Source organism: Diadema antillarum, unplaced genomic scaffold, assembly GCF_040938485.1.
Source record: "Diadema antillarum isolate AM-2024a unplaced genomic scaffold, OU_Dant_1.0 seq00000674_RagTag, whole genome shotgun sequence".
Lineage (NCBI taxonomy): Eukaryota > Metazoa > Echinodermata > Echinoidea > Diadematoida > Diadematidae > Diadema > Diadema antillarum.
This window is the reverse complement of record NW_027271580.1, coordinates 1,016,635-1,030,562: the sequence shown is the minus strand read 5'-3', so window position 1 is coordinate 1,030,562 and position 13,928 is coordinate 1,016,635. Positions and strand designations below refer to the sequence as shown.

At 39.9% G+C, this 13,928-nt stretch overlaps 1 pseudogene; it reads left to right on the top strand.

Annotated features, from left to right (window-relative positions):
• LOC139736899 (uncharacterized) overlaps positions 1-6,337 on the top strand; it is a 32,532-nt pseudogene extending 26,195 nt beyond the window's left edge.
• The last annotated feature ends 7,591 nt before the right edge of the window (positions 6,338-13,928 follow it).

The window sequence follows — 13,928 nt, the reverse complement described above, 5'->3', positions numbered from 1 at the left end:
CAGTGTAGTCTTCAGCAGCAAGGGCACCCTTCTTGATTAAAGTGTTTGATGACTATGCTAAACAGCATTTATTATTTGCATGAAAGTCAACAGGCATTTAAAATGTTAGGTGTTTATAGTGAATAACCACGAGCACATTGTACATGACCTTTGAAATCTGGCCTTTTGGTCAAATCTGGACGTGTGCTCTTCCCATGCTCGCCAGGTCCAGACACGGGGGACCAACGAGCAGAAGCTGATGAGGGAGCTGGAGCGGTTGAGGAACCACCTGATCCAAATGGAGGATACTTACACCCAGGAGGCACTACAGGCAGAGGAGGCGGGAGAAGGAGCTGAGGAACAGACTCAGTCTGGCGGAGGAGCATGCCCACACCAGCTCCACTGCTGTGCAGAGTGCTAGGTTAGACACACATACCACACACACGCACACCAGTTTCACTGCTGTGCAGAGTGCTAGGTTAGACACACATACCACACACACGCACACCAGTTTCACTGCTGTGTAGATTTTTTTTTTCAATAATCTGTTTTCCACATTCAAACATGAAAAATAAACATTTCGTTGACTTGTTTCTGATGTATGTTTCGGTAATGTTACATACAAAGTAATATTATTCATTGGGAATAGAAATTCAAAGAAGACATTTGACATTTGGCGTTCCAGTCATTAAGAATAATTAATTGAAATCATTAATCATAAAATGATGATTAGGCAATGCAAACTTTGGATCTATGAGTGAAAATTAGGTCATATGATTGATTTTGTGGATTCCTTTATCTGCTCTCCACAGCAAAGAGGCCAATGCCCAGATTGAGAATCTGCTTGACCAGCTGACCGCGGTGACGGAGCAGAAGGACAAGGCCCTGATGCAGCTTGCCATGGCCCAGGAGGAGTCTCAGCAGTACATCCTGTCTCTTAGCAACCTGCAGGTGGTCCTGGAGCAATTCCAACAAGGTGAGGGTGATATCGTTTAGTCTGGTCTCCTTTGCGATATACATTCCCTTCCAGTTTCTGTGAATTTTTCTCGTGAGTTCCCTCTTTGCCATTCCAGGGAGTCAAATGGTGTGCTTGAATACCAACATTTGGTGTATTTACTGTTTAGAAAAAAAGTGGAATGAGGATAAAGTTTGCAGAGAGTGAGAATAATGTTTTGTCCCATGGATGACAGGACCTTTTATCTCAAAGTCATGAATTTTCAGGAAGGCAAAGAAAACTTTTCGTTTTTAAATCTTTGGAAAATATCATCAGTGTTACATCTAATAATGTAGAAACATTGTATTTAGTTACAGTGATAATTGCTGTGCTTCGAGACTCACATCAGTATTTGTGATATTGAATTTTTTTGTTTGTTTTTTTATGTGTCAATTCAGATACAAGGTCTTTTTCACCCAGAGACAATATGCTGTCAATTGGTTTTGTCCATATGGGAAGTTGGGGATTCAGAAGAAAAAAAAAATGATCTGGTATCTGAATTATGTCAGTGAGTAGATAGTTTTTGTGTGTCTACTTTCTGACTTTTCCTCAATCTTCTCAAATTCTGATAACAGAGAAAGAAGCATCCATCGCTGCCGAGGTGGAGGTCTACCAGCTGCGTGCGCGAGAGAAAGAAAGAATCGCTGGAGACCTTCTAAAGCAAAACGTAGAGCTGCAGGTGGGTGTTTACTGCTCTAGAAGTGCCATGCTACTTTATATTTGAGTTGACTGGAGTATAAAGTATATAGAGTAGAATGGAACAGATAGAGTGGCAGTTTTGGTGAGTTATGGGATTTCAATGTTTTACATGTTTTCCTCAAAGCTGATGTTAGTCACAACCACATATACACATTCCTGCCATTCTATTTATGTCCTCTTACTTCCGTTCAACTTGTCGTTGTACTGTCATATTTGAGTATCATAACAGATTTAGAACAGCATAGTGTGACAGTTGGGTGTCCAAAACTATTCATTCCATGCAGCGCATGCTCTTTAAAAAAATTGAAATATTGGCAACTTTGTTTTTTCTTTTTGTCTTTGTCAATACTCTTTTTTTCATAGGCTCATCCAGGCTTTCTAAATTATTTTTTCATGCAAATGTGTAAAGTATTTGTCTGATAGGGTCTATTGTAATATGATCCATGACCACATCATTAAATGAGTCACATGACTGTACCCAAAGAATCTTCTTTTACTTTTTTTTTTAACAGGTTGAGAACAATTCAATGTGCAGTACAGTTGTCATTTTGTTAAAAGTGCATTGCATCGTGATTATGCAGTATATATCAAATAATTTCATAAAAACAAATGTATTAACATATTTTGTTGATGAGAGACATTTTGCTTTAAAAACTGAGCAACATCAATTTTGGAAACAGTCACGCATATGAAAAGACAGATATGAAAATGCTGTGATATTTCCATGTTTGTTTCAATCTTTAGGAGCGTCTATCTTCCGCTCAAGAAGCTCTGGATGTTGCCCTCCCGACTCAGTGAACAGCTGGACAAGAAGGAGGAAGCTTTAGAGAAGATGAGAAGTGACAGTAAGTTCCTTCTCCATTCAATGCTGCAAAACGGCACTTATGGAGCGAATGGGTGGTCGTGCATGATGTTTCAGCACAAATTGTTACAGATTGCGCTATAGCTGTGAGGCAGACAGGATGGGCGTGTTCTGCAGAAGCAGTATTTCTAGAGCTCCCATTTCCATCTTCTCAGACTGCTTTCTCTGTTGAGTTTTATGAATTGATCCTTGTGTATTTTAAACATCTCCCTCAGTATATCAGTCAATCTGGCGATAAAGGGCTGTATAGTTTTTGTTCCTGTGTTTATGTATTTATTATATCATTGTCCAAGCAATAATTCCTACTGATAATTTCACCCTATGGTTTAACACATTATTGCACAGCACTCCTTCCTCTAGTGCTATTGCTTTACTCTGAGAAATTCAATTCCCCAGAAGAATGGTGAAATGGAGTGATGCAGTAACTCAAGTTCAAAGTCATTGGTAGATGCATCAATTATGTGATAAATTTGTTGTACTAAGACTTGTATCCTGAGAAGTCTCAGAGCAGTCAGTATGAAGCTGTTAATCACCCTAATGTATGTGCAGATAATGTAAAGTTTTGTTTTCTTTGTACCTGTCTTCTTGCAGTGCACAAAAAGGATGACATTCTTGCCGAGTTTCAGAAGCGATTTGAGGAGGTTTCAAACACTAACGAGACAAAAGTTGACAAGTGAGTGTCTTCTTTCTCTGTCTTTGAATATGAATGCATGTTGCCACCTTCCTACATATGGTTTTCATATGCTTACAAATTTACAAAGAATGTACATCTGCAATAATAAACAGGCATCCAAACAGTATTTTAATAATTGAAGCTAACAATATTCACATGACCTGTTTAGAAATTGTGGTTGTGTTTGTGAAATTTGAAATTAAGATGGCCTCTACATGCATGTATCAATGAGTATAAAAGTGAATTTAAAGTGAGCAGTGATGTATGCAAACCTGCCACAAGTAGTAATCACATGGAATTCCGGCTGTGTTGACTATCATTCATAAGCATGTTCTGTTGAGTAATGCAGTGTTATCTTATTCTTTTTTAGACCTCTTGTGAAGAACTTGTTCATGAACTATGTGGCTGCTCCGCAAGGAAAGAAAGAAGAGGTCGTCAAACTCATCAGCAATGTCCTCAACTTCTCACCAGAAGATATGCAGAAAGTTAGTCATTTTCAACTCCGCCATGTCTTCCTGCCCATAGTTTATGTTGACATCAAATCCCTCCAGTCTTGTGTAACATTACACTCACGTAATAGCCAGTGGCAGAACGTTGGTTCAGTGTACTAATTAAGTGCAGTGCTACATCTTAAAATTAGAGGAAGGCTTTTAAGGCGCTGAAAGAGGGGGGGGGGGGGGGGGGGAGATCAAAGAGCATGTTAGATATTCACTGTTAAGCAGGTAGAAGTTGTAGGTATGATGTAAGTTGGTTGAGATGAAACTTGCTATGTACCTTTGTGATGTGTCCTGACATCTTTAGATTGCTAGTAAAGTCTTTAAATTATTAACAATGGAAACCAAAAGGCTTACCAAAGGGCACTATGACCGATAAAGCACATATTGGTAATATTTCTCCTGTCCCGACAGGTTGGTCTTAGCAGTTCTTCCGGTGGTTGGCTCTCAGGATTCTTCCGCAGAACACCAACCCACACACCACCTGCAACACCCACCAAAGCTAACACAGTAAGTCACCTTTTTGCTTACGCACCAGCTGGCTTCTTTTCAAGAAGATGATATCAAAGAAAGTGTGATTCCATTTGTACCATGTTGCTAACCATGAACTTGTAGAGACCTAACCCTTTGGATGATGGAGAAAAGACAAAGGATATGTTTCCTTAACTCATGGAAGAGGGCAAAAATCTTATTTGTTCCCTCAAAGCTATCAAAGGCCAGCTGATTAGTCCTGTAAACCTAGTGCAAATGAATGATGGTTTTGAGGTTCATGTAATTTGAAATCACTGTTGTGTAGTGCAGGGATGCCAGTTTTCCGGCTTTTTCATATTTTGGTGTCCAATTTCCGGCTTCGTGATATTATTTCCGTCTGTGTGGGAAAGCCGGAAAACACGAGAAAGAAACAAAGAAAGAAAGAAAGAAAAACGAAAAAATATGATCATCTAAACTTACGGGACATTCACTTTCACGATTTCCGTAGTATGTTTCGCATATACTTGGGCATGAGAATATCACAAAACGACTGTCGTGCAAAACTAGCGCGATGTTGCTGCTGCTAGCTGGGCCATGGGACATGCAACATGTGCGATGATAGCGATCGAACAGTGTGTGGTGTTTCTATGCGATGTAGCGCGGTCGCGGTGCATGAATCATACTGCGCTCTCGCTATAGCTACAGCGCTGAGACGGTGTGGTGAGTCGATTGAGTCAGCTGAACGAAGCAAAACTACGGATTTTACGGCACTAGGACTTCTGTATTTTTGCTACAAATTCCTTTTTTTTTTTTCTAGAATACGACCACATTATTGTCTGGAAAGCGTTATACCAGCATGTGCGATCGCGATCGAACAACGTGTGGTGTTTCTAGGCGATGTACTATACTGCGGTGCATGGATCATGCTGCGCTCTCGCTGTAGATGCTGCGCTCTCACTTTATCTACAGCGCTGAGAGAGTATGGTGAGTCGATCGAGTCAGCTGAATGAAGCAAAACTACGGAGTTTACGGCACTAGGACTTCTTTATTTTTGCTACAAATTCATTTCTCTGGATTAGATTTGAGGGAAGAAGAGCCCTCAGAAATGCTCAGATTGCACCAGAGAGCATCTGAGAACCCCAGAGCTTCCAGGGCGCTTGAGCGGGCCCTGGACCCCGGCCGAAGGGACTTTGCGCTCGTGATGTGCGCTTCGCGCACATCAGTTTCGTTCACAAAAAAAAATTTCCGGCCCAAGAGCAATTTGCAACTGGCATCCCTGGTAGTGTAATTTTGCATTTTTAGGTATTTCAAGAAATTTGTCTGTCATCATGTATAGTTATATGTACCAGGTAACTAAAAAGTATTAAGTTTCTGTTAATGATTGTATTGTGTAGAAAGAAATATAGGCTGGTGTACATGTTTTTTTTTTAAACCAGATTTATGCTCTCTGTTAAGATTTGCAGAAAGAAATGTTTTTAAATAGTGAAAAGTTAGTGCAGTGTAATTAAAGAATTTTCTATGTGATGCATGTATGTGTTGTGTTGTATTGTATGTATAATGATTTATTTATTTCTTCATAGTCCTTCACACGGCAGTTTGTGGAGTTCTTGGAGATTGAGTCCACCCCTAAACGCAGTCCACGACTTCCTGTCGATGAGATGACTCAAGACAGACCGCGATCTTCCTACAACCCCTTTTCAGCCCCTGTGCCCCAGCAATCACCCTTCATACAACCGGGAACCCCTGGAGCCGCCAACTCAAAGGGCCCCGGGGCTGCTCACCCCTTCCTCAAAGCCACAGGACAGCCTGCGACACCCATCGGCGCGGTGCAGCCGGTCATTAAGGCAGCTGGCATGCCCACCAATCCTCTCATAGGGGCCACTCCCACAACTCTTGCAGGGGTGCCCACAACGTTCACTCCTGTGCCGGTGCGTGATGGAGCTGGTTCAGGCAGAGGTTCCCCTCGAAGTCAGGCAAAGGGGCTGGGCGACCTTCTGCAGTGAGGAAAGTCAAGGAGGATCCTATGGATGTACTTAAAGTGTGATACTTCATTGGAAACCAAACCACACCTGCATCTTATCAATCCTGCCAATGTAGGATTTTACATTATGAGTAGTGCTGGTAGAGTCAAGGAAGTTCACACAGGCCTAACAAGATTTGCGAGTGACAATGCTGGCCATGGTGTGAAAGGCTCACGAATGTTTCACATGGATTTTGGTGAATGGCTCATTCACTTTACAGAAGTTTTCTCAATGTGCAAGGTCTCTCCATGTTTAACTTAAGTTTTTCATTTCTTTATGTAGTTTTTTTGATGTTCCTTACAAGAGGGGGACCGAAATAGGTGATAAAAAAGACAACTCAATAATGTTCGGAATCACTGTGTGTGTGTGTGCGTGTGTTGGTGAGTGAGTGCGTGAAAGAGCAAGGAGAAGTTGGGCACTGAAGTGATTAATATATTACTGCCTCTCCTCCTAATTTTACCTGCTTTTTTGGTTTGATGCCAGAGGCAAGGCAAGTCAGAACCTTTCTGGCTGTAAATCCGGAATCATTTAGCAGTGAAGACATCAGATTCACATTTGCAATACAAAGCTTGGTGGTGTTGTTTTTAGATTGAGTTTAGGTGATATTTTATCCTTTCATAAGCCAGTAGTGGATATTTCTATTTACATTTTCTTTTTTACCAGCTAATTCAATGTTTCACTGCCTTGTATTACCATCATTTTGGAGATCCTGTTCATATACGAAGTAAATCTGTTCATTAAAACTTCTTCTAAGCTTAGTGTAATCATAATTCTTGAATGAGAGCATGCAACATATGTTTCTGGTCTGTTTTAGTGGACAGGCCTATCAAGAATGTTAAAAGGAATACTTTGTAAACAAATGTGAAGGATTTATCTCCTTTAGATGTGTTTCTTCCATGAAAGATGGTGACTACAATTACAGTACATACAAATAGAAGTTTAAAAGTCCATGAAACAAGAATACCATTGTTTAATTCTAAGAGTGTTAGAAAGTAAACTGAAATATACTTTTTATCAAGTGATTGCCTTATGATGATATTGTTTTGTGTTTTTTTTTTGTACACTTGCAAGTTGTGTTTTTTTTTCCCTGTTGACAAACAATATTACCTGACTTATTTCATGTGCATAACCTGAATATTGTATGGGAAGTAGGAGTGTTTTGTGCAAGTATGAATTAATAATTGCCAAGCATAGCAAGCCAAAGATTTTGACAAGGCCCCCCCTCCCCCCCAAAAAAAAAAAACAAAAACAAAAACAAAAACAAATGTCCACTGATAGTCAGTCTTGCATTTTTATGAAATGGAAAGGCTGATTTATTGAATTTGTATGAGAAATATGTATATTATTCTTTGATTATACCGTACAAAACAGTAATAATGGTTTAGAAGTTAAGTCCAAATGGTTTTCTTTGAATCTCAAGTAAATCTCTGAATTTAGACTGTCTCCTCTTTCAGTGAATGTTTGGTGGTCTTTTCTTGGCAAAAATCTGTGGATCATGATGAAATTGATGTAATAATGTTGCAGATTCGAGTTTCAGAGGGATAATTTTTTTATATTAGATAAGAGTTTTGTGCTTTCTCCAATGCTGAATTGATTGATACACAATGTGCAGAATGCCATATGCGCTCATGCTCTGCCCCTTTTATGCCAAAATTTTTATTTGTGCAAGACCTGATATCACTTTTATTTTATTTTCAGGGGTTTGATTGCCCTTTCTGCTTTTATGCTTCAGATACAGTGAGAGCCATTGCAACAGAGCATAAAATATCTATGGGTTTCTTTTTAGCAAAACAAGTGATTTGTGTTTTTCAAAATCTTGTTCTCAGTGTTGTTTTTACGCTACTTGGAGAGTGAAAGGGAGTTACAACAGTACAAGGTTCTGAAAGAATACTTGACAGTATTTTATGGAGCATTTTTCTGTTCAAGCAAGCTCGTGTAATGCAGGAGTACATGACAGTAAATATTATCTGTGGTGTAAATTCAGCAAAATGTGTCTTGAAGTGAGCATTGTTTATATCATTTGTTGGAAAGTGGCAGCTCAGCCAACTTAAAGAAGCCATGTTGGAAATTTGTTGATATTTTTCTACTGTGCAGTTTCAGAGGATATCCACTAATTTACAGGCTCTGATTTGACACAACCCTCTTCCAAAACAAAGCCAAGGCATGATACCTGTTTTTGTGCAAACTTGCATTTGCTCAGTTTTGCTGTCAAGCCAGCCGCTGGCAGTCTAATAGGCACCTTGATCTTACACATGAGCAAGATGTCCTTCCCATGACTCACTGTAGATGATGATATCATATATATATATATATATGCTGTTGCAAATTCATTCATGTCTTGCAGCACCTGGTCTACCAACCTCTGAAAAGTCGTGGGTACGCCTTGCACGCCAAATGGAAATGGCATGACATTGAACTCGAAAAGACCAAACGGGGTTATGAATGCCGATTTCTTCCTTGCCTCTTTTGTAAGAGGAACTTGCCAATATCCCTAGGTTAGATCAATGGTTGTCGTGAATTTGGCTTTCCCTAACTCATCAATTATAGCCTCCATGTTGGGCATAGGGTAGGCACCAACTTCTGTCACCTGATTTACTTTCTGATTATCTACGCAGATTCTTAGTGACCCATCCGTCTTTCTGACAACAGTTAAGGGCCTAGCGTATGGTGAATCTGACAGAGAAATTACCCCTGCCTCAAGCATTTCGTCTAGCTCCCTTTTCACTGTATCTCTCAGCCAATAGGCCTTTTGCATAGTGGGATGGTCATTGGATGTCACTAAGTCATGTTCAATCATGTCAGTCCATCCGAGATTGTCACTTTTTCTTTGGATGTTTGTAAACTCATGAATGACGTCAACACTCACTGCGTGTTGGGGTGAAACAATCTCTGTTTCTTCCTCTTATCCCCCATCTCGATCACATAATTTACATCACTCAATAATCTTTGCCGCCCCGGCCTTTTTAGGGTTAAAAGTCGCACTACTTATTGAACAATTAGAGCAACATCGATTCTTACATGATAGCCATCAATGAGATGAGACATGTTATTATGTGATAAATACAAAATATGTCATATCGTGACATGTACTGCCTCTGGAAGGATTTTCATCAAAGCCTAGCGAAGGAGGATGCTGTATGCCTGTGTCAAAAGCCATGAGTTCCTCAAAGTGAATTTTTCATCCTCCAATTCCTCAGAGAGATCACGCCAATGTGTAATGCATCGTTCTTCTTCACGTTATCTGTTGCTCCCAGCTTCGGCTGCGGGAGGATCCTCCATATCAACTATTGAATCCTCCTACGTGAAAGGGTGAGCAGACATAGTGTCTCTTACACCAAGGTCCTTGAGCCCTTTCCACATCCCTTCAGCAGCTTCCATATGTCGGTCTTTCTTCTTCACATTGTCTGTTGCTCCGAGGCAGGGAATAAATGGGTGAAAACTGCCATTCCACCACTGTGGCTGTGTCATCCTCATGAAATTCGCCTATAGCCGCAAAAACAGAGACTCCAACCCCAAGCACCTTCTGATCTGGAGATTCTCCCGCCCGAAACCCCTAGCAAACGGGAGACTCCATGTTGATGTGTGCGAAGCGCGAAGTTCCTAGGATTCTAGATGTTCTCTGGTGCTATCTAAGGCTTATTTTTTCAACATACGATAGAAATAAGTAAGAAAGCCTTTCCACCGGGAGACACAGAACCAGGGCGGGAGAAATCAAATCTCAAACGGGAGAACGGGAGATTGTGCAAAAATGGGCTTTCGCGGGAGATCTCCCGTCGAATATAGTAGAGTTGGAGTCTCTCCAAAAGTAGCCATGATTTGACTCCCAGACGTTACCAAGTCAAGAAGATGCAATCAAAGTTTATCCTCGTCGCCACATTTGTTGTTATGTACATGTAATTTTGGTACATTAATACAACAATGAAGACACTAAAGAAATCACTTGTGATACTTTCAAGTGCAGTTCGAAAGCAAATTTTATTACGCATAGGGCATGCGCGGCTCTACAGTGTGTGTGTGTAATACTGTAGTCTTCATTTCCATACACTGCAATTACTACACGTACCAGCATGTCCAGTCTTTTCACCATCCATCCACTGAACTGGCAAAGCAAACTTAAAATTTTTAAGTGCCTGCCAGAACGTGCTCACATGGAACCCCTTTGCTAAGTCTTTTTGCTCCCCCTTATCAGTCAACTCTCCTTGGCAATACTCATTGTATGGTCACTATTGTTGCTGTCACATTGGTTCAGCCAGCTGTCAGATACTCACTATAGTCTTGTGCCTCCTTGGGTTCCAGCCCCTCGATTCCATATCTGTCTGCAAAGCAACCCTGGAACTGGTTGCCCAGTGTTGGTGCTGACGACATCACAACTGCGTTGCGGATGACCAATGTAATGTAGGGGGGCTCTACTTCCCCGGTCTCTCTCGATGTTGGAACTCACAAAGTTTTTGAGTCCCAAGACAGTGCTCCAGCAACTACATTACCACCAGCATGGGCACTTCTCAGCTTCTCCTGTGTCAGGCAATACTTCTGGATAACACAGCGCAGAAATAAAGTCTCAGCTGATGGTATTTATTGTTGCTTACAAGTAATGGGAGTTCATCTCACCACTCCCACCAAATGTTATTGGATGATTTTCAGCAATGCTGCATTCTCAGCACACTGGCGTACCTTTCACACTCAACTCCCACACAATATGACACTTTTGAAGAACTTCACAACAAACATTGATGTACAATATGTACAAAGATGGTCGTTTATTGTTTTGATGCCCAGATAAAGTTCTCAGGTCTTCTTGTTCAGTATCAGAAAGTGGGTATCTTCCACTCACTGAGTGACTGATGAATGAATAAATGCTTGTGTGGACTGACTTCAAAGAAAGAAATTGTTTTGTTTATAGTATTCTGAGGGAGCAGCACATGGTGCCATGGAATATTTTGTATAACACCACCTAGCAACAAAGTAATGAATGCGATAATATTTGCATGCTTCACCCCTTGATGATTTATGCACATCATCATCCAGTGGTATTCTGTCAATTACTGGCTACATGGCTCTGGGCCATGATCGTGCATGTTCAGAAGTGACGACCAGGCTGACCGCTAGAGTATTCTCAGTTAATTTATCTTATCGACTGTCCATTACCACCTGTCTGGTTTTAATGGAAAGTCCCATATATTTGTTAAAAATGTGTGCAAGTGCTTTGTCGTAGTAACAAGAAGAACACAGGAGACTTTTTTTGTGTATTGTTTGAATTTGCAGGTTCAAAGAGAAATAATCTCAAAAGTGATGGGAACAGGTAGGATTGGTTTCTGCGGTTGTCATGGAAACAGGTAGCAACAGGTGGAGCAATATCTCACGACTGAGATTTATTTGTGAATTTTATTGCGTATTCCTGTCATACAGAGTAGATGTTGGTATCGCATGAATAGGCGGATAGGAATGATATTAAAGTGGCAACAGACTATGTGTGTGTTTTATGCAATGGACAAAAAAAAAAAAAAATGCTGCCATTTCATTTCTGCAATATTGGGTTCTTTTCTGATATTGTGCAATGATGTAAAAAGTCAAACTGACAGTTTCCAGGCTTGCTCTGTTGCCACATATTGATGAATGAGCTGCAAGCTATGATATACAGGTGTCTGCCATTATTTTTATATTTTCTCTCTTTTCTCCTCTTTTACCGTGTGACAATGAGAAACTCCAGATATCATCTGTCACCAGATTGTACAATTCTGAACGGGATGTGGGGATACGAGGGCCAGTGGTAGATGCAAATGGCTGTATTTGGTGATGTTCTCACATAATAATCAGTAGCTTTGGCAGCAATGAATGGACTTCCTGAAAAAGCATCCATTGCATTTCTTGTCTTTGAAACTTGGGAACAACTGAGGTGAAGATGAAGTTATTAGGAGTGTCCCGCACACAGATAATACTCTTTGAAAAATTTATTTAAAGCTCCCAGATAAGTGTGTCAATCATTCACCACTGTAATCGGTTGCTTGGTACTGTAAGACCAGAAATTTTCGCGAATTTTTGTGAAGAGCCAAGATTTGTGAAATTAAAATGAATGCGAAATTCTTGTCTACACTCTATGAATTGAATGCCAGTGGCAGTTCATTAAAATTTTGTGCTGTGATAATGGCAGTTGGCTCTAAATTGTGAAAATTTCATGCCATTAATATTTTTGGTTTTACAGTCAACATTTCAATTTGGGGATGTGTATGTTATTGATGTAAAAGAAGAATGTCCAGCAGGAGCGGAAAAAGCATACAAAAGAGAAGATGTGGAAGAATTAAGATTTTACTGTTTTGGGAGTAAACCTGTCAGTAACATACTGAATCCAAGGTTTTCTTTTCTTTGTTTTGGCTCTTTGTGCAAATGCACTAGAGGGTAGATATATGTTTTTGTCAAAGTAGGTCATTGATATTCTGTACATTTGTTGTTTTTTCATGAATATGAACTTCAATATACTGCTGAGATGATCCACATACATACATAGTTTTGCCCAGCTCTCTTTACCATGACAACATTGGGGAAAGAGGAGTTGTATAACATGTTTGTGTCTACTACTAGTGGCTATTTTGTAGCTTCTTTTTTTCCTTTCCTATTTTTAACAGACACTGTTGTTGTATACTTACATTCCAGCAAGTTTGATCCAATCAAAGTGGTGCATTACTTTCTTAAATATCTCACACCCCAAGGGTACTGGAATTCCATTTATTCTAGTGAATTCTACATATTAACAGGCATTAGTTTTATTGTAGTTAAGCTCCTGTACTTTCCTGCATACAGTATATACTTATGTTAGCATTTAAAAGGAGAATGCGGAAAGTGCTGTAGGATCGTACACAAGACTGATCAAGATATGCCTATTTTTTTTTCCATTTTTTTCTTATCTCTTAATGGCTGTATGGTCAAAACTATGTTGCGCATGTCACAAGAAGAATATTTATATGAAACTATTGTACAGAGATAGAGAATAAATTTTTAAGAAATAGCCAAGCATGTATGGATTTCGTCCTGGCTTTTACATCAATTATGATTTATTCTACCATGTTGTGTGCGATGTTACTGGAGGGAGATACTGATACAATACAAATACAGATACAGATACAGATACAGATACAGATACAGATGCACATACACATACACATACACATACACATACACATACACATACACATACACATACACATACACATACACATACACATACACATACACATACACATACACATACACATACACATACACATACAGATTACTCACCTACACAAAGAGAACAACACATAGGTGTATTACCCCAGTACTTCTGACCCTCCTCTGGCTCCCTGTGGAAAAATGTATTCCCTTCACAATTGTACTTCTTGTCTACCGTACATTGCCCAGATTTGCCCCTGCCTGTCTTCAAAATACTCTTCATCTTCACCAACCATCCTTCACCAAATCTCCGCACCTCTAACTTCACAAATTTTACAGGTACCTCGGGTCAAACATAGTTGGGGAATCATACTTTTCTGTACATTAGCCTAAAAGTCAAACTTTGGAACAACCTTCCAATATCTCTACAACGAGCAACTTCTACTGATGATTTCAAATTGAACCTCAAAACCTACCTTTTAAAACTTTTTGATTTTCATTGACAATTGTTCACATGTAGTATGTGTATATGTGTATTTCTTGTTTGTTTCCTTATTGTTTTTATGTTCTGTCTTCATGATAGGCCCACTGT